Consider the following 21227-nt stretch of genomic DNA (forward strand, 5'->3'; position numbering starts at 1 on the left):
GACCTTAAAGCAGCCTTCCAGTACCTGAAGGGGCCTACAAGAAAGCTGAGGAGGGACTTTTTACAAGGAGATGAAGTGATGGGATGAGGAGGAATAGATATAAATCAGAGAGGGAAAGATTTAGACTGGACATTAGGAAGAAATTCTTCACTATGAGAGGCACTGGAACCAGGTTGCCCAGGGAAGTTGTGGATGCCCCCTCCCTGGAAGTGTTCAAAGCCAGGTTGGATGGGGCCTTGGGCAGCCTGATCTAGTGGGATGTCCCTGCCCATGGTAGGGGTGTTGGAACTAGATGGTCTTTAAGGTCCCTTCCAACCCAAACCATTCTATGATTCATTCTAAGATCTTCATTGTTTTTGCTTTCACATCTACCAACAAAAAGTGGGTTCCTTTGAGCACCGACTTGGTCTTTGGCATCTCTTCACTGTAAGCCTCAGTCAATAATCAAAATGTTTCTGTTGTGGAAGAAGAAACCTGATGTTAACTAGCTGTTCACTCTTGCACACCAATATTTTCTGACCAAGGGTAAGAAAACATCACTATTTGAACACACGTCCACTCGTACTGAGTGAAGCAATCAAGTTCAGCCATGTCTCACTGGACAGTTTGGAACATATTCTATAAAGATCTCTTTATCTCTCCCCTCCAACTCTTAATTCCTGAGCTATAGAGTTAGTCTTGAGGGGGTTTTTTGTGTCAGACCTCCTAGACATTCATGGAGGGAGAAATAGAATAATTCTGTATATATGTAAGCAGGCTGAAAACAGATAGCCAGGGTCCATTCCCTATGCCAAGGAATATGTAAGAGGTTATGCAGAGCTTCAGCTGGAAAGATTGATAAGTAGGTGTTGATATTCCACTGGTTAGGGCAGATATTAGGATATAGTGCACACACAGATCCTTGCTTCAAAACATGTTTAATTTAAATTCAGGTCCTCCAGATCTTGGTGAATAATTCAATCTCTAAGACACAAAAGTAAGGAGTGTTTGGCAACATCATCTCATTCTCAGGATCTGCTTTTAAACTTCTGGCAGAACATTTGCCCAGCAAAAATGTCCTTAAGCCACAGTTATTTGTACACCTCCACTGTTGAAAGACAGTGGAAACCAAGGTTTGAACCTAAGCTAGCAGAGAGAACTCAGAAACATTTAATGAACATTAATAGACTTTGCTCAGGTTTTGTGAGTTTCTTGGGATCAAATCACTCTTCCTAAATACCATGCATTCCATAACAGCATTAAACAAATGAACTAGCACAATTTTATATACTACTCAGGAGCTAATTCAGTTTTGGTCTTTGGCATCCATCAAATCACCAACTGTAGACCTAGCACAAGATGACATGAGCAAAGCACACTGCTGCTCAGAGTGTGCTCTCATGAAACTCTTGCTGTTCTACCAAAATCCCATTCCAAAGTTTCAGAGTTTAATTACAGTGAATAAGAGCAAAATTTGGCCCTCACTTTTGTCATAGTGTTGGTTGCTTGCTCTCTTTTTATTGGGCTTATTTCCTAGAATAGATACTATTTGAACTTATTTTAAGAAGTAGATTTCAGCATTACATAGGCACAAACAGAGGCTAATGTTTCTTAGTTTTCAGATAGGTTGCTACCATTCGAAAGCTCAGTAGATAAATTATATTAAAAGAAAAAAAACCTGTTTCAGCTTCTGCCTCATTCTAAATGGAGACTTAGCTTTAAGTAATCAAAATTGCTTTGGTTGTGCATAGCAGCATTAAAAGCCTTGTCCACTAATTGAGTGAAGCGGCTCCAGTGAAGCAGCCTTGCCCCCTCATTATGTGATCCTGCAAGTGCTATTTGTCATCGTCGCTTGCCGGTCTCAATCTAACTGTACTGCTGGTGCAAATTAACAGTAATTTGCTATGACACACAGTGTCCTTCCAGTGAAACAACAATATGGATCTTGTACTACCCCCTCCCTTATCTCCTCTCCTCCCTGCACCTCCCAGATCCTTTTCCCACCTCAAGACAACACCCCTGACTTAGCCTTCCAACTTCTTCCAACTGGTGTGTCAGAGTGTATTGTGGCTTAACTGATGAACAGCACCTTGTGCTCACCTGACATGTCATAGAGAGACATGTCAGATAAAAAGCAGCACTTTGTGGCAGTTCAGGCAGTCTCAATGCAGATGAAGGACTTCTACTTCAGAGGAAGGCTGTGCATGCACACAGGTATGATCATCCACCACCTTCTGCAGCTGAAGAACCCGACTGACCGCATGCTTCAGCAAGCAGCAACGATCAGTGGTTAACGTTTCAAAAACAAAGTTAGCTAATATATGTGGAGTTTTGATGCATGACTATTGTACTTAAACAGTACTGGTATTCTTAATTTATTAATTTTTTACTTCCATCCTGACTGCAAGAAATTACCATAATAAAGGAAGCACTAGTTAGGAGTTCAGAACTCAAGAAATCCATGCCTTACTTTTCCCCAGATTTGCTTGTCATTTTGCAACAGACTCTTCTGCTCCTTTTAATAATAATCTCTGATTCCCATCTTTTGGTTATGCTGTCCTGTCATATTACAAACTGTATCATAAGGACTGTTTCTTGCTTTATGTGTATAGAGGGGTTTCTACAAGGGAGCCCTGGTTTCAGCAGGGGCTTCTGGTGCCATATTGTCAGCTGCTGGACATTGGTTGAGTGCCACTGAAGTTAAGTGTATGTGAAAGGTGTATGGTATATCATCGTTGTTATTTCCATCACTGGAGAGAGGGATCTTCAGGTACTGTGATCTTAGCCTGTATCTTAGAGAATTAACATCCATTTCTCAAAGATATGCAATCATTCCTCACTTCATTTATTTTCATTTAAAATAAAAATGAACAATTTTTTATGTGAAAGTTGAACATTTTTGTTTTGAATTGGGGCCTACAGAAAAGCTAGGGAGAGGCTTTTAATCATGGAGTGTAATGACAGGATGAGGGGTAATGGGTTTATGTTGAAAAAAGGGAGATTCAGATCAGCTATTAGGAAGAAATGTTTTCCTGTGAGGATGGTGAAGTACTGATACAGGTTGCCCAGAGAAGTCGTGGAAGCCCAGGCCACACTGGATGAAGCGTTGAGCAACCTGATCTAATGGAAGGTGCCCCTGCATATGACAGGAGGGTTGAACTGGATGATCTTTAAAGTCCCTTCCAACCCAAACCATTCTATGAAATATTAGCTTTGAATGGAAGTATTTATAATTATGCTGGGGGAAATTGTTGAAGTTAATTTCTGCAGGTAGTGGGTTTTAGTAGCTTTTTCACCACAAGATCAACCCACTGTAATTTCTCAAATTAAAAAAAAATATTTTGGGGAGGAAGAAGAAAAGGAGGCAAGTTCAGATCAAACCCTAGATTTTAACTTATTTTTTTTTAAAGAAAGTTTCAGAATTTCTTGGTTAAAATCAAGATTCTGGCTTCAGGTTCATCCTAACTAACGTTAAGCACTTATGAGGTCAATAGATGTTGAACATCATCATCTGAACCTGCCTTTAAGTCAAGTCAGCACACAGAGATTCTTTTCAGCAAAAAATATTTCAGCCCCCATTAGGCCTTTATGACCTGTAGGGTAGTCGGTCCATCTCTGCCAGAGGGATCCTGAGCTGACTGTGTTCTTAACCTGTGCATCTGAATGTAAGTTGGATTAGTCATCGCTTGCTAACAGGTCATTGACTCTGGAGTGATTTTTTTTTATTGATACTAAAAGGTCCACAAGATGATCTATTATCACTGAAACACAATGTAGACCCATCTACAATGTTATTCGTCAGTAACGAGGTTAATGCTATTAGCCCTGTTCCACAGATGAGAAACCCAAAGCAAGGGAAATGACTTGGCAAAGGTCAGCCAGAAAACACGTTTCCACCTGCACTCCATCCCCCCAGTCTCCTGGTATTTATTAAGAGAGAGAAAAAGCAACATCTTGTCTAACCTTAAGTCCTGGAGTCATTTTTTCATATGTTAGACTTTCAGCTAAATTGGTTCTTCCCCCAGTGGATTCAAAGCTTGAAGATGTGATTTCTAATAGTTCAAAGCCAAGTAAATAATCTGCAAGAGTTCATGTGTAAAATGTCACCATACCTTATCGCTGATGGTGTGATTTGGGGGGTTTGAAGTATATCTGACAGCAGTATTTCCAGAATCTGCTGCATCCTAGAAGTATCTCTCATGCTTGCGTGGATTGTTTCATGTGCAAGACTAAGGGTAAATATTTTGAAGTCTGTTTCTCTGTGGATGTATGATAGAAGAGGAGGAGGTCAGGATTCCTGACCACAGGGAAGAAGTCCAGTTTCATTCTTCATGTTCCACACTGTGTCCAATTGGCAGCACCACCACCAAGTTAAGTGGCTTGGTGTAAGCTCAGGGGTCTTTACGCTATGTCAAAAGAATCTCTCAAACATACAGTGTATATATAACTGGTGATACAACCAAAATGACCATTATAGATACTTCAGGATCAATACTAGAGGCGAGGATGAATACACTATCAAATGATTTGGGGAAACAAAATAAATGTTAATTTTACTGCTTCAGAAGGGTAGCATTGTCAAGTCATATAACTGTTTGCCAAGCATCTTATCACCTCTCCACTGAAAGCAGCAGCAAAAGTCCTAACTGATTTCAGTACTGCAGGATCATGCTCCAGGTGTTGCAGGGCAGCTGCATACTCAATGCAAAGAAAGTTCTTTGAACTAGGGAAAAAAATCTTTAATTTAGATTATATATAATCATTTTTTATTAGATCTTTAACTTAGTTAAGGATAATAAGGTAGCTATTGTATAACTTAAATGGCCAGTGATTGCTATTTGATAATAACAACTTACATTTATATAGTGCTGCATATCCCAAAGGGATCCCAGAGGACTTTAAAGACTCAACAATAAAATACACAACAAAGTAAACATTAATTACAATTACACCATTACTAGAAAATATGAGGATATTTAAAAAATTGGCAGTCTGTGGATTGCTTCTGCTTTCATTTGAATTCATTAGCCAAGCTTACCCAGATTGCAAATGGATTGTTAGTGATTCTGCTGTATCTGATTTTAAAAATTTTCTATACGAGTGCTACGATGAGAGCAGAGGAGAGTAGAAAAGGGTGTAAATACCCTCCTGAGGTTGCCTATAAAATCAGCTCCGCTCATGCAAGTGGTCTAAGTGGGATGTTATTTTTGAACTTAGAGCCATTTGAATTCATCCCTGTCTTACTTGGGCGCTTGTTGTACTGCGTTAGGCTCTGTGAGACTGGTTTCTTTTTAGATATGAGGAGGCTAAGCAGCTTATCTTTCAAATGCCACGTGCCTACAACATTAGAGTGGGATATCAAACAGTGCTTTGTATAACCTGTTTGGGCTTTTTTTCATGTGTGAGACTTGAAATAGTTTAAACTTCAACCCCTGAATGTTAACGCCTCACTGAGATGAACAGAGCAGTTTATTACTCTCAAGCTGCTCTTCTAGTCTTTTGTAGGTTCAAGTTCATTTTTCTTCACCAAAAGGGTTATTAAGGATTGGAACAGGCTGCCCAGAGAAGTGGTTGAGTCTCCATCCCTGGAGGTATTTAAAAGATGTTTAGATGTGGTGCTTAGGGACATGGTTTAGTGGTGGACTTAAGCAGTGTGAGATCATTGAATCCAACTGTTAACCTTAAGGGTCTTTTCCAACCAAAATGATTCTATGATTCTTAGTGTCCAGCATCATTCATTCTTTACTTAAATGCATATTGTCAATGCTGAAGAAAAGGATGGAAGCTTGAGAGATGTTGGTGTGTTCTACTGTAGCATCTCAGATATCAGTACCTGCAGGTAGGAACTGGAAAACCCACTGCAGCAGACACTTCATGGACAAGTTGTATGAAGACAGTCCCTGCCTCTGAGAGGACACTAGTTAGGTTCTGAAAAACAGAAAAATGAGAATCCCACAACTGTTTGAGATGGTAATTGCTGAAATGATGGGACTTTCAGCGCAATGCCTCTCTCACCACAAAAATAGCTGGATGCTGTTTTTGTGGATGATTAATATAGGTGGCTTTTTTTTGGTGTTGTTTCTCTTCTAATGAATAATAAATTCTAGCTTCGTTTGGAAAGATTTCCAGAAACCCCCCCCCAAAAATTCTCTTAAATTATGACTTTTTTTCAACTATTGAGACAAGTTATTTGCACCTGAAGATAAATATATATTGCTATTAAATGTAAATTTGGGGTTGTCCAAGACAGTATGTAAATTGCTTTCTTTTTGGGGGGTTGCAAGAGTTCTTGTCCATTTAGATGGCTTTCAGTTTCTGAAAATATTAATTTTCTCTGGCTTTTGGCCAAAACATATGAAAACGCTCTACTAGAAATAATTTCTTCTTGAAATCGTGGTTTTTTCTCTGTCTCAGAGCTTTTCTTTAGTTTCTGTTTTAACACTCTTAATCATTATGTGAAAGTTGTTTGCTGATAGACTGTCTTGTTTTTCAGATTTGTAATGAAGCATGAGAGATTTTTAAATTTTGTGGTGGAATTTTTGCATGGGTCTTACTGTAAGCCTTTCAAAATGTCTTAATTTATTTATTTTTGGATGACGGAAGAAAGGGAAATTGTAACTTAAAAGTTTTCTGCTCCATTTCCTCTATGCAGCAGATGATAACTCTCAAGTGCAAATGCTGTTACACCCAAGACACCGAGCTCTAATTTTTGACAATAAGTACGTGCACTGGTGACCTATTTACTAACCTGTACTAAATTTGTCATGATATAGTAAAAAGCCTATCTCTGAGTAAAGCTGAGGAAACAGGTTTAAATAAATATCCACATGGAACCTTCTGAAGTTTCCCTCCCACAGTGTTTTGGATCATACCTTTCTCATCCCACTGCAGCCAAGTGTTGGGAATCAAAATATATGTAACTCCCAGGGAAATGCTAGAAAAATGTTTCATTCTGAAACTGTATTTAAAAATTAGTTGACATATAATGATGATGACATTTGTGATCATTAGACCTCAGAATAGGACCCATGTCTTTCTGCTCCTCAGTGATATACAGACTAGTAGAAGAAAGCTAAGTTAGTGTTTAGTGTGTCATGCTATGTTTGACCCAGTACTGTTATAAATGCTTGTGTATGAAACACAAATTCATCTTCCGTAAGAGGAAGTGTAGCTTTCTGCTAAGTGCTCCACAGTACTGTAGGAAATGTTCCCTCTTGTTCTGGTTGAAGTTGCCCTACATTTTGAAAAGTCTAGATAGATCCTGTGAGAAAATTACCTAGCCAAGGATATTGCCTTCTCTGAAGGGAAAATCAGTATTCTCCCCTAAAAGGGCATTGTAAAATTATTTTATCTTTTGTAAATTTACTAAAAGAAAAAAATTTAAACCTGTGTTTTTCTTTAAATGGCCTGATTACTAGATGGACTATAGGAGCTGAACTTGCAATTATTAATCAAAATCTACCTATGGGAGCAGGAACTAAATAGAACCTCGTTTCACTTATTTAAACATAAATCTCTACAATTTGAGGTCAAATAGTTTTCCCTTGGTTACAAGTAGTAGTCTTCTCTTCTCTGTGCCTGTAGACCAGCTAATAAAAAATGAAAAAAATGTGTGCATATGTGGGTGACAGAGATTTCACAAAAAGTGAGTAGCTTTGTTGAAGATAACATTGCAAATGGGTGGATTTCGCAGGCAAAACATGGAAATGAAAGGGAAAGTAGATGGAATTTTTTTTTTTTGGTAATAAAACCAGATAATGTTCAAGTCATTTGAAATCCCAGTGGTAAGAACTTAGATACAATGTGATAATCACAGTGATTTTAGAAGGAAATAAGAAGTAAATGAAAGATAAAAAATATTAGCTCAAGTCAGAGCTTTATTTTTTATTAAGGTTTGTGTTTTTTAGAACAGAGGCGGTGTGTACATGACATAAGGAATGGCAATGCATTAGTAAAAGTAGGTGTCTGAAAGAAAGTATTCTATGTTTGTGGGAGCAGGAAACTGTTGAAAAGAAACTGCTACTTTCACACTGTCATATACAAAACTCATGATGAGCCTAGCAATGAAGCGTAGAGAAAGTCTCGGTTTTTCATCCAAGAAAAATAGTGTGTGCCTCCTAGTATAAATGTCTCTGGGTTTAGTGTTGGAGGTGTTTAGTATCAGTCTGTAAGACTCAAAGAAGGAGAGATGAACTAAATGAGAACATAAAAGTCATGTGATTCTTGTTATAAAAACTGTTTTCAAAATACTTTCACAAAACACCTTTAAAATGTTGGAGAAATATGTTAGAGCTGATCTTAAGAGTGGGAAATAATTGGTAATTATTATTACTGCAAATTCTATAAAGCATCTCCTTTGTATGTTTATACCGTGCAGAAAATATAAATAATAGCTGATTAGTAGTCTTGACTTAGATCCTTCTGTTTCCTCCCCATATTGGATAAATCTCCTACTGATGGATCAATCATTTAATCAATCTACTAACATGGCCTTCAGCACTATAGTATCTGAGTGCCTCCCAGTGTTGGAACGCTCAATAATGCTTGCATTTTCTCCAGTTACTCTGTATTCCTTAATTTGATTTTGTTCTTGGTTACACTGATATAAAGCTAAAACTACTACATTGATTTTGATGGAACAGGCCAGGGTTTATAAGCATGAAGAACAGAATCCACCCCTCCCCTTGCAATTCCCCAGCTATTCTTAAGTTTTACTAATGATATTTCTTGGCGTTAGTAACCTGCTTTCTCATTTATTCCTCCTGTTTATGCTACTACTTTTATTTATTTATTTATTTTTATTCTGCCACTTTGGGTATGATCCAAGGTCCACTGAAACTGTTGTCAGTCTTTCTATCGATTTCAGCTGACTGTGGCTCCTTTCCCACTTGCTCCTCTCTCCATTTTTACACTTCTGCAGACCCTGAGAGTTCCTGTGTGAGTTTGCACTTGTCTGAGTAGAGACTTCTAATTAAAGTTACATGTATTCCTACAGTTCTGTGAAAAAGCACCTTGCTGTACTGGAATCCGAATCCCTATCTTTTCTGTAATACCCATTGCTTATCTTAGTTTAGTTTTCCTTTAAGAAGATCCCCCTCTCCTCCTGCTGCTGCAGGTCTTGCTCTCAGGTTTAGAGCAAGCATTTTAGGGAAAGTTTTGCTAAGGGCCTAACCCGAGTTCTGTGAAAAAAATGAATGGAGAAACCCTACTTATTTCCTTGAGATTTTTGCTCAGAACAAAACATTGTAGTGAATATGAAAAAGGTTTTGAATGAGACAGTCGTGGCTCTTCCTTTGATGTATATTTTTTTATTTTCTTTCCTTTCCCCTTGCTGCCTTTAGTGTTGGAAGCTGAAGAAAATAAAAAGAAGAGGAGCTGAAAATTTAAGCTGGGAAACTTGGCAGGTAAGAGGTGTGTTTTCTTACTTGCCACCAAGGTGTTTCTGGAAGTGCTGATGTGAATTGGCAATTGGTTGGCTCAGCTCTGGGAGACAAGGCTGGCTCAGGACCTGCACAGTCAGCTTGAGTTCCCTGTTCCTTTGCAGCTTTTCTGTGTAACCATGCTTCACTTTGCTGGTTCCTCACCTGTGACGAGAGCAGGACTGCTTCCTTATCATGGGAGGGCAGCTTGAGGAGAAGTGCAATAAAGGCTGGGAAATAATGAGTTAGTCTTATACGTGGTAGCACACGTGAACTACTTGGACAAAGTTGCCTGGTTCAAGGGTGAATACCGTGTTGTGTGGACAGCTGGGCTAATGTTAACGTTATTTCAAGAAATGTTTTACAAAATACTTGTGTGGCATCTGTAACTTCACTAGTTCTCTTCTTTGAAGACTCATTTGGTTACTTCAGTCTCATTTCCTGATCTATATGGTTTTTAAAAGGGGTGGAGGTGAAATACAGTATAACTGAGATGCAACACTTGGTTTCCTATATGAACTATGCAGAAAGCACAATGACTTTGGAAAGCCAAGTGTTCATTGTTAGGGAACTGCAGTTTCCAAAGACAGTTTCCTCAGGCACAAAAGCCACAGCCAGGCCGCCAGATTTCAAACCTTCCTCCAAATCTTGAAGCACTGGAGTTTTTTTCAAAGGAAGAGTGCAGAGGGTTTTAAGTGTAATGTGGCTTAACCTTTTTCTTGGAAAAAGTTGTATTGTTTCCAGAATGCTCGGCCTGAAGCATTCATGCATAGTAGATAAATCAAATGAAATGGCAAAATATTGGCAGGGTATGAACAACTGCAAGTAGTTGTTTAATCACTTGAGTCAAGTAATCTTAATAACAGGTGTAGCTACTGATCCAGTCAATTTTAGAAATTGTCCTGCAGCCTTTCCTGGGTCCTTACTGAGGCAAAGCTATTGATAGACACGACGTGCCTGAGTGAGACTGCAGCGCTTGGCCCTGTGACTCTGTCTTAAAAGATGGAGCTTACCCAAACAGGGAATGACTGAATATTTCTACTTCTCTGCCTTTTCTTCAAAACGTAGTGGACCAAGAATCCTTGATTTTCCTTGCCCTCCTACAAGTTTGTAAGAACACATTTATATTTTAATATTTAGAGATCCAGAAGATATAACAACACCAAAATGAGTGTTGCCCTGTTTGAAATTTCCTGCTTGGTTCACCTGTCATGCTTTGTCTGACATAGGGACACTAAGCTCTGTGGGGCAGCAAGTGCCTCCCTTACTCATCTGCATAGCTTTAAGTGTAGCGGCACTGTGCTGCTTTTTGGAAGGGGGTTCTAGCAACACATGATAAGAGATACATGTAACTCCTGAGAGTGAGAGTTTGCAGGCGGATAGAGCAAGTTTGGCTCAAACTCGGAGGTCAAAAGATGTTTGTGTCTGATAAAAGAATAAATAATTTTCTAATTTGATCCCTAGCACTTATAGGAAAACTCATAAGTGCAAGCTAAATGACAGCATTTTAAAACATAGATTATTATTCTTTCTTAGTTGTAAAATTCTCTATCTAAATATGTAAAATATGTAAAATTTAGCTGTGAAATCCTTCATGAGAATGAAGGATTTATGTTCTCACTGTGTAAGTCTCTAATAGACCTCTAACAAGCTGTACATGAAGAGGATTAGGTATGTGTTGTCTGATTTGGAAGAATTTATCTTCTTGGTTTGGATGATTGTTTGTTGTTTGGTTGGTTTTTTTTAGTTTGTGACTGCTTTCTTGGTTTCTTGACATTTTCAAAACCATATATTGGCATCTGGTTTATGCTGTAAAGTTACATCATCTTGGAGCAAACCAATGTAATGCAACAGGCTGCCTCCCTGCGTGTGCTGGATCATGTGATTAGTATTAAAGCTCAGATTCTGTGCTTTTTCATTAGTTTAGTTGTCTGCTAGGAACTGGTAGTTAAAGTAAGGCAGACTTCAGATAATTTGTCAGGCTCAGTCTCTGTTTCCACTGCCTTGATCAGGATACATGCAACTCTCATGTATTTCTAAATTTATCTTTTCACGTGCTCCTTTTGATTTTCATAGACGTGCCCTTCTACACAGCAGGAATAGTGAGTGATTTCTTCTTGTACCTCCTTAGCATATAAACATTATGTTACTATAAACTGTGATCCTATGTGGACTATAAGTGCAAGTAAGCGTATAATGACATGGATCCTGCTACAAAGAGTTTGCAGTTAAAGTGGTAACAAGTGAAATGGAAAGTGTGGAGAAGACAACTGTCAAATAGAGCATGCTCACATATACACAAATGTATGTGTAGACATATATACCTTTGTTTATCCCTGCAGTTTAATTAAACATTGCACTAAAAAAGACAATAGAAAGATTAATCTATAAAAAATTTGAACCATATGGCAGAACTTGTCTTACTGATGAAATTGAAAAGCCGTCAGAGACTGAAAGAGGGGATATGTTGGTATTTTTTCGGAGTAAGTTGTCTTAAAGTAATGAAAAATAAATTACTTGACCTTTTCCCAAATAAGGTATAAATTTTTATGACTTTTCCTCCTATGTGATTTTGATGAGAAAGAGTGGGTATTGGTACAGTTTCAGAAACTTCCTCCAGGAAGATGTGGTAAAGCACGTTAAATCTGTAGTCTGCAGTTTGGACACCCATTGGTGGAAAGTGTAGCTCTATGAAACAAGGAGTTCTTCCGAGGTTGTACACTCTCCTCAGATTTTGCTTCTAGTTTGGTAAATAATATAAATGTTCTCAGGCAAATTCTCATCATAATACCATTTTCTGTTGCAGATATGATTTTGGCCAACCTGAGAATCTGGGTCTGTTTGTGTGGTGACAGTGGGAAGTGAATTGGGAGGTTGCTGTTACTGTATTACTGTATACTGTTACTGTATTACTTCCCCTCCAAAAAAGTCTCAAGATGAAACCAACTGCTAAATTGGTAAATTGCAAGCTCACAATATTTGCATGCATTTCTGAGTGTGACTGTGAGAGGGAGGAAACTCCTGTTCTTCCACAACATTTGTTTTCTGTGTCATCCTGAACTTTAAGATCTGAATCTTTTATTTGCACGGATGGCTTTAGTTTTAGTTTGATCTGTGCTAGTTTTTGTGAAAATTTGTGACTAAGGCTTGTTTGCAGGAGTGGCTTGTGAGTGGATACCTCTGTGTGATTGATCAGTAGACCCACCAGGTCTAAAGAATATCGTATTCATGTCAAAGGAACACATCTAAATTGTATTGTGATGTTTTAATGGAGAGTTTATATGCAAGGGTGATTACTGTTATGTCTTTGTGGATTTCAACTGCAAGAACTGCTGCCTAAGAAGGAATTAGGATCATTTTATAGCACTGAATGATGTGGGATAAGGTTCCTGTCCGTTCATTTTACATCCAGCTGTTGCTCGGGTAGATGAGAATCAAGTGGATGACTATTCCTAGACGACACAAGTTAAATTCATGCACATCCTCCACTATTGCATCCACAAGAATGGGGCCAAATGGGAAATGATAACTAAAAGAAGCTGAGTATACCAGAATACACACATGAAATGTCCTTTCACATGTCCTGTTCTGACAAGCAGAAGCTATTGGTTTGCCTCTTTATTTTAAAACAAAGTTTCATTGCAACCAAGAACAGACTTGTTTTTCCTTTAAGTAATCTTAATAGGCTTGGGAATCACATTAAGTAGGATGGGTGGTGATCTCTTGCCTGAGTATTATAAGCAATGAAAATTATGGGGCACTAAGAAACAGCAGAGTAGATGTCTGATCAAATGTGAGCTCTTCCTAAGAGCAGTGTTGCAGCTGAGGTGAGATTGGGAATGAGAAGGTGGCACTAGAGTCTAAGAGAAATGTTGTAAACCTAATAATACCTTGGATCAACCTGCATGGGATCTGAAATTGTAATCTGGTGGCTTACACACTTGTTTCTGTTTTCCTTTTAGGAGTGAGAGGAAATTTTATGTTTGCATGGCTGGATTTTTTTTACGTCTTAAATTTAAGCCAGAGTGTTCCTCATCATTTTTTTGCTAATGATTTTGGCTGTTTCTTAGAAACACTAATCAAAAAAAAAAACAACAGACAACAAAATCCTACAGTTAAAAGGGATTGCTAAATAGCCTCTGAAGATAAGTAACTCCTCCTGTGAACAAGTTGCTTTTTATACATGTTCTGCGTATGGGTACACTTTGTGCTAGGTGCATAGTTTTCTTGCTGAAAGTTGGATGATGGGAATAAGTGAATCAGGAGTTAAAAGCTCAAGTATTTAATTCATGCTTCCCATGAAGAAGTCCTGTTGCTGTTTCCAGTTCTAGTCTGCAGGTTCTAACCAGCCCTGGTGTTGCTGGGCTAGCTGAGGGGCAAGACTTCTGAAAAATGTTGCCTTTCTTTGGCTTTGAGGTTTATGTGTGTGTGTTGATTTCTTGGTTTGGTTCTTTTTTTTTTTTTCTGAGAGGAGAAATGCTCTTTATTTAGGAAAGAAAGAGAAAAGAGCTTAGTCTGTCTTTCCTGCTTTCTGTGTGTCTTTAGTAATGTACTGGGAGGTATTGGTCCAGCTTACATGGAAGCAGTGTGCATCTGGGCTGTTTTTCAGAGGTGATGAGTAAGTGTCCTTCTGACGATGACGTGGTGTGTGGGCACCTCAAAACCTGTGAAAATCAGTTTGTGAACATTTTTTATGGTTTTCCTTAAGTGTCACTTAAAAGTTAGTTAAAATTCCAGCAAATGTCAGCTCCCAGGAGCTGTTAAGCTTCACTGAAATCCAGGGTCAAGGCAGGGGACAAACCTGCCTTCTCTCTTTGGTCAACATCATAATTATTTATGAAACTCGAGGAAGTTTTTGTCTCCTTTACTTCTTCCAGTCGGATACCTGTTCAGTGAAGGAAAGAGATTACCAAATTCAATTCTGAACTGTAAGCAGCATTTGAGGTGTTTGCTCATATGAAAACCTATGGCTTCTCATTTCTAGAATTTTAATCACTTTAAAGAAAAAGATATTAAATAGATTAGTTTAACCATATGAACAAGTAAACATCCAAAAATACTGAATGATTCAATCAAGCAAATGAATTTGCTTAATGTAAGGATGTGAGAATGTAGACGCACATGCTTTTCACTTGAAAGGCTTGGTGGCAATGGAAATGAGTGACCAAACCAAACCGGACCCATTGTTCCGTGGGGCAGGTAACACCCATGCCCAGGGTTCGTAGCTGTAGTGATGAGTGCAGGTGTGTGTTTGCTCCATGGGTTCTCCGGAAGGAGGACTTCAGACTTCAGTGCCTACGCTTGGTGGATCAAAGTGCATTTTGACTGGCTTCCTCTGAGAGGAAATAAGATCTACTGGAAAGTTATCTGGGTGATTTGTGTTGGTTATCTGCCACATAAACTCACCACAGAGTAGCTGACAGCTGTTATGCCATTTCCCGATACATCCAAAGTTAAACATGGGAGAAAGAGAACAGAGAAATATTGGGCAAGAGCTTACAAAATAATTTCCCATTGGGAGGCTTGATATCAAGTGAAATATAAGTAAAAGAGATTTCAGAATTCGCTATCGTTGCTGCTAATGGTTGCTGCTGTTGTTGTAAGCACAATTATAAGATTTCCAGTTCAAGTCTGACCTATCGTTTTGAAATGCTGTTGCCAGTTACCATTAAGAAGCCAAGTGTTGCTAACATACTCACATGCATAACAGACTTCTGTCTCTTCAGTATCTGAATGAACTCCCAATATTAGGGACAGGAGTCCCCATTTGACAGGAGTCAAAGGGCTGTCCTTTCTCCTGTGCTATCACACTCCCTGCCATTAGCAGTCTGAAGGCAATTTTAATAAAATACGTAGCCCTGCTGAGCTAGTCTCAGAAGATAAATAAGTGATGCAGAAAAGAAGCTTTTGTTTAAAAGTAATTATTTAAACTATGCATTACAGGTAATTTTCCTTTACTAGTAAAGCAAATGCTATCAGAATTTCAATAATAGCTTTGTGTTACTTATCTAGATAACATGATATTGTCATTTCCACGAGCCTAAAATGCTGTTTTATTTTCATTTGTGTCAAATATAAGGGTAAATGAGATCTGAATATATATAAAAACCCCCATGGGTTTTGTATAATTTTGAGAGCAGTATTTTGTTTTCCAACCTTTTATAGTACAATAACAATCTAATAATAGTTTGATAAAGTGTGGACTTAAAACAGTAGGGTGAGGACCATCTTCTTATTTTCTGTTTTGTGTAAATATGCTGCATTTCACAGTGGCAGAAAACACAATTCTTTGAAGAGGTTTGTCAATAATAACTGTAGCAGTATGGTAACTTTATAACGTATGTGCAGACATAGCCAAATATTAATTGCTTCAAATCATATATAGCTGAAAAAAAAAAGGAGAGGTGTCATTTTTTTAACCAAGAGATTTTTCACTTTCATCAATTAAATTAAGACCTTAGCTTCTATATTTCTCCATCTCAGCATTGTTTCCACAGTATAAACTCCTCTAATGATCTCAGAATAGTTTATTATTAGGAAGATGAAGGAACTAAGGGAGGAAAACAACTTTTTTTTTTTCCCTTGAAGAAGTAACATCTCTGTGTCAGGCCTTTAATTGAGAGGATGGGCAATTTATTTAAATGAAAAATTTTTATAATTATTATTCCTTTCACAGTTATTTGTATATTTTCTATTTCAATTATGGCCAAGGGAAGGGTTATTGCTTTTACTTGACATCCTGAAGCCCTGATTGTGCAACTGGGCCCGCGTAGGGTTGTCCCCTGTGGTGCTTGGCTGAAGCCTCAGTTTCTAGCCAAGTGCCCCATAACATGCTTTGGCTGCAAGGAGGTAGGGCAGGAAAGATACCCAAGAGCATTAAGGGCAGTTTCCAACCCAAATTTAGACCTAAATTCTACTTAATCCCTAACCTAGTGTTTTCTTACTGGATGTCTCTAGGCCTTTAGAAAAGCCTATCCGATTGAAAGTGGAGGCCAAGAGATTAGGTGGATTTTTAGATCATTTACATCTGGATGTAGTCTGTCTATGCCGGAGTTTCCAATTACCCAAAATGGAGAAAGCAGCATTTCCTTACTTCAGAGAAGATTTGTGAGGATCAATGTGTTTGAGATTGTGACAGTAGGATATATCTGTAACTTACATAGGTAATAGATCAATTTAAAGACTTTTAATAAAAGTGGGCACAATAATTCATTGCTCTGTCAGAGGAATATTGTGATACTTAGTGTTTGTGATCTATGTGAAAGAGGTTGAGATCTTTTAATCAAAAAGTGATATTGATATAACTGTGTGAATTATGAGCGTCTTGACGTAGCCAGGTTGGAGTTTTAATCTGTGGTAAGAGAAAAATGTTGTCCCCCTCTAGAAAGTTTGCCTGTTTCAAGATGCACTGTTCCTCTCCTGGCTTTCTCCTGTTTCTGCTCTCTGGGGAGGAAGATGGTGCTGAGGTAGAGGGCAGAGCATGCACCCGATGCCAGGCAGGGGTCTTGCTGCTGAAAAGCCCGGCTATAGCAAAGTAGTGCCATGACTTGGAGCTGGCAAGCAGAAATCAAAATGCCACCCCTTGGCTGCAGAAAGAGCTAAAGATTTGTCTCCAGCAAGTGACAGGCGCCAAGGTACTGTCGCCCATTTCCTAATTTTAGCAGGAAGGCTGGCAGGGAACTTACCTAGACAGACAAGCGTTGTTTCTGCCTGGGCCAATCTGCTGCCATGGGTCCTGTTCCAAATTGCTCGGCTCAGTGCCTCTGATTTTGGGAGGTTGTGCCGGCAGGAGGGAGAGGGGAAACCCCTACCCTTTTCTCAGAAGGCTTGTAAAACTTCTGAGCCTGCTTCAATGCAGTAAAATTCATACCTTATACTAGCTGTCTGAAATGTTCATAGGAATGTTATTGCTAATGCAATGACTGATAGACAAAGACCATTTGAAGAGGCTATGATGGTACGTGTGCTGGCACACATATGAGAAGCTCCTACGTGTCCTCTCACCTCCTGATGTGGGTGTGGTTTGAGTACAGAAGCAGAAGTGGTTGGGGGGTCCAAAAGAGTCGGTCTTCCCCTCTCCAAAGTGACTGGGGCTTGTGTGATGATTACACAGTATTTTCTGTCAAATTGCTCTGATTTTGACTTTAGATTTTGGAAATAAGTGTCTAAGGAAGGAGTCTCAAATAGTTTCCTGTCTCCTCCTTTCCTTGAATCACAAGTCACCTTCACAGCTTAGAACCTGTCCTCTGCAATGCATCCACTCCCTGCTTCTTGCAGAGCAGTGTGTGATACAAACTTCTGCAGTAGGGAGCTGGTTGGACATTTCCTGGACGGGCTTTATTGGCACTCTAATTAGCTATTTGAATAGTCTCAGAGCCCTTTGGAAAGGTAAGTGTGGTTCAATGCACCTATTTTGCCCTAGGAGAATTTAAGGTATGCGGAGAGGCTGGAGAAGGTTTCAGCAGCAGAGTAAGGGGTCATTCAAAGTCCCTTTATGACGTGTTGTTTGGTGATACGCTTACAGACGTCTACTGCTGGAGGCTGCTGGAAGAAAGGTGCAGCCCTGTTCCACCGGCCTTCTACCCTGGCTATACACTTGCGTAGCTCCCTTTCACCCAACACTACGCTCTTCTGCCACACCACAAGCCCATCCGGAAAGTTAAGCTGGCAGAAGAGTGACTTTGGGAAACAGTGAAGCATTTTCTGCTGTTTTACTCACTGAACTAGTTCCTTGTGAGATCAGACAAATGCCAACAAAGCATTGTTTTTGTACAGTCTTCAACATCAAACACAAAGTGATCTGTCAGCTGTAAGGACACTGCAGCTCATAGTGTAGCTGTACTTTTCTTCAAATAGCCCATATTCAGATATAATCTTAAATTTAAGAGAGCCTATTGGCATGTATTATTACCATACTATTAACACGAGCTTTTATTAATGTGGTTTTCATTCTTGTAATAATGACATGGCCAGTATTTAGCTATTCTGGGCATTACATAAATAATAATTGGAAGTGTCCTTTTGTCAAGCATGGCTGGAGATGGACAATACAGAAGAGTTGATATCTATCACGTATTTCAAAGGTCTTTTTCACCATCTCCACTAAAAGCTATACTTGCTCCAAGCACATCTTGCTTGATGGAGGCTAAGTTCTGCCATTTTGAGAGGGGTAGTTTTTATATATAATTGGGAATGTGTTTAGCCACATGAGGCTGTCAATCAGTGAGACGAAAGCCCAGTAGGATTATTTCTGTAAGTGGCCAATTTCCCCCATCCTTTCCCTCCAAATCAAGGACAGATGAAAGGTCATGATTAAAACAGTGAATTTTTTCCTAAATTGTAAGTAACAGTTTGCAACTGTTTTTCACCAAGATGTCAAAACTGTATTTTATCTTGGGGAAAGGGGGGAGGAAGAAAATTATAAGTTCTTGAAAACATTGGCAATTTTCCAAATGGTTGTGTTGAAATTTATTTTAATTATTGTACTTGTGTCAGTTCCTAGCAGGGGTAAAAGGGGGGAAAATAATTCAGCACAGTATTATGCAGCTATGGATTAAACAATTAATGGTGTACCTCTGTATCCTATTAGTATATTTGAATTCATTATTTCAACAAATTGTTTTATGAGCCAGTGACTGGTGGATTTAACCATTTATTTTGTAGTCAAAACAGAACAGAGAATAATTGTCTTGCTGAAGCACACCTTTGTATATATTAATCCATCCAAAAAATTAACCTGAGACAGTCAAATAATGCAGAATATCATTAGGATGTTATTTTGTCCCAAGAGTTTGGTTTTCTTTTGTGTGGTCAAAGAACTTGCTGTCTGGGAGGGTTTTGGCAGCTGTCTGGTGATAATTACAACAGTTACCATCCCTAAAAGAGATTAGGACTTTGGCACAATCAGCATTTCTCTGGAATATATCTCAGTTGGCATTGCATGTGGTGTTCTTCTCTTGAATATTTGCTAACCACTCATGAGTCAGAAATAACACTTCTTGACTGATCATTCTGTGTAAGATAATCACCAAAGTAAATACTTTCATGAGCGTTCTGTGGGTTTAATTTTGTGTGTAAGGCCTATTAAGAATGACCAAATAAAGAGACATTCTTAAGAAATACTACAGGGCAAATTATCTAAGCATGTGAGGATGTCACTGGTGCTTCTCCTTGCAGTTCGCATTATAAGTATGCTAAGACCTTCATGATGCCCTCATGGAAAGTTGGCCAGATGTATCTTCATAAATATTCTTTATGTTAAATATTTTCTTCTCAAATTAGGCACAAAACCAAGACGCTGTCTTTCTATATCAGTAGGTAATGCATTTGTCTTGATAAAGAAGGTAAAATGGATACTATGCTAATCACAATAGCTTCTGGGTTTCCATTTAGTGCTTTTTCTTCAATGGTATGATTTCCTTTTTGTGTAGAAGAATCCTGTGCCTTTGTAATGTGTGATAAAATATGTCATCTTCCACTACGTCAAGGGATATATAATGAGATACTTCCTCTATCACTGATTATGTGAGTGGTGGTACAAGTACTACTGCATAACTTCAGCCATCTCTGCACTACTACAGTTAATCCACAGATATGATAATGCATAGGGTCCATGAATCGGGTAGAGTTGACTACTTAAAGGATTGGCAGTGAAGTGAGTAATTTCTGGGTGTGTTTTATAAATGCCAAAGTCCTCTAAAAGAAAGGTCCTTAGTTTGATATGTATGTAGTTTTCATGACTGTATTTTGCTATTTCCTTTCATTCTCCTGTATTGAGCCATTGTGAGTTTTAAATTTAAGAAAAGAGCTTGCCCCCATTTCTTTATGCGAGCAGATGAACAGAAGATGATGGTGCCACCCTCTTCACAAACTTTTTTGGTTTGCTAAGAAAATTGATTATTATTTTTGGCTGTATTTTTGCTTTTTTGAAATTTGTTTATTTTGTTTTATTTTGTTTGTGGGCTTGGCAGTTTTTTTGTCCTCTTAAGTATGCAAATACTTTTCTGGACAGTTCAAATTCTAGGCAAGATACTGAATCTCCTCAGTCCCTCTGCCTGGTGGAACTCACAGTGTATTCAACTGCACTTCTGCTGTATACTGTTCTCTTACTTTCCAATTCTGGATGAGTCACATAAATAGCAAGTGCCAAGCTGTAAAGCTAAGAGTGTATCATGAGATAACTATACTCAGGATTTCTCAAAAACATCAAAGGTGTCGGTGTTGCATAGATGTGTTGCTGTGAGCAGTTTATCACTGGATGCATTGCTTGGGAGGAGCGGAAGAAGGAGAAGCGTTGCCCTGGCTGGTTGTGAAGAAGGGTGCTCTGTCATTTTCTTCTCCTACTTTATTAGCCTGGATGCACTAAAAATAAGGCATTTCTTGGCTTAACTTTTAAGCTTGATTTATTTGTTGTCCACTTTTCAAATGGCAGGATGAAATTAGGGGGATGTGGAAAGGGAAAAGGTTTGGGTGCCAGCTGAGAAGAATATTTCAGGGGTCCTAATTTTCCATTATACACAGATAGTGCAAGCTAAAGGCCAGTAAGACAATTGATGCGAAGAAAAATGTGAATATGTTATTTGGAACATTTGCAGATCGTGCCTATATAAAACTATAAACAGTAGACCATTTAAAGGCATGAAAAGAAGTAGAAAAAAGTATGTTTTTACATGCAAAACCCTTTCCTTCTCTTTTGCTACAGAAAAAAAAAAAAAGATGATTTGTTTCTGAACCTTTTCTGGAACTCTGTGAAATAATTTATAGACAAGGTGTGCTGTATACAAGAGCTTTTACTGGCTGCCTTGCCAATGAATTAGGGCCCTATTCTAC

At 38.6% G+C, this 21227-nt stretch overlaps 1 protein-coding gene across 3 annotated transcripts in view; it reads left to right on the plus strand.

Moving 5' to 3' along the window:
* The window catches only part of SOX5 (SRY-box transcription factor 5), a 638339-nt gene that overhangs the window by 169152 nt on the left and 447960 nt on the right, over positions 1-21227 (plus strand). For all 3 annotated transcript variants that reach the window (XM_069862326.1, XM_069862339.1, XM_069862334.1), the window contains exon 3: positions 9321-9383. The gene's annotated coding sequence lies outside the window, so the exon portion shown is untranslated. The remainder of the gene's footprint in view (positions 1-9320; positions 9384-21227) is intronic.

The sequence above is a fragment of the Phaenicophaeus curvirostris genome, chromosome 1, assembly GCF_032191515.1.
Source record: "Phaenicophaeus curvirostris isolate KB17595 chromosome 1, BPBGC_Pcur_1.0, whole genome shotgun sequence".
In the NCBI taxonomy this organism is placed as follows: Eukaryota; Metazoa; Chordata; class Aves; order Cuculiformes; family Cuculidae; genus Phaenicophaeus; species Phaenicophaeus curvirostris.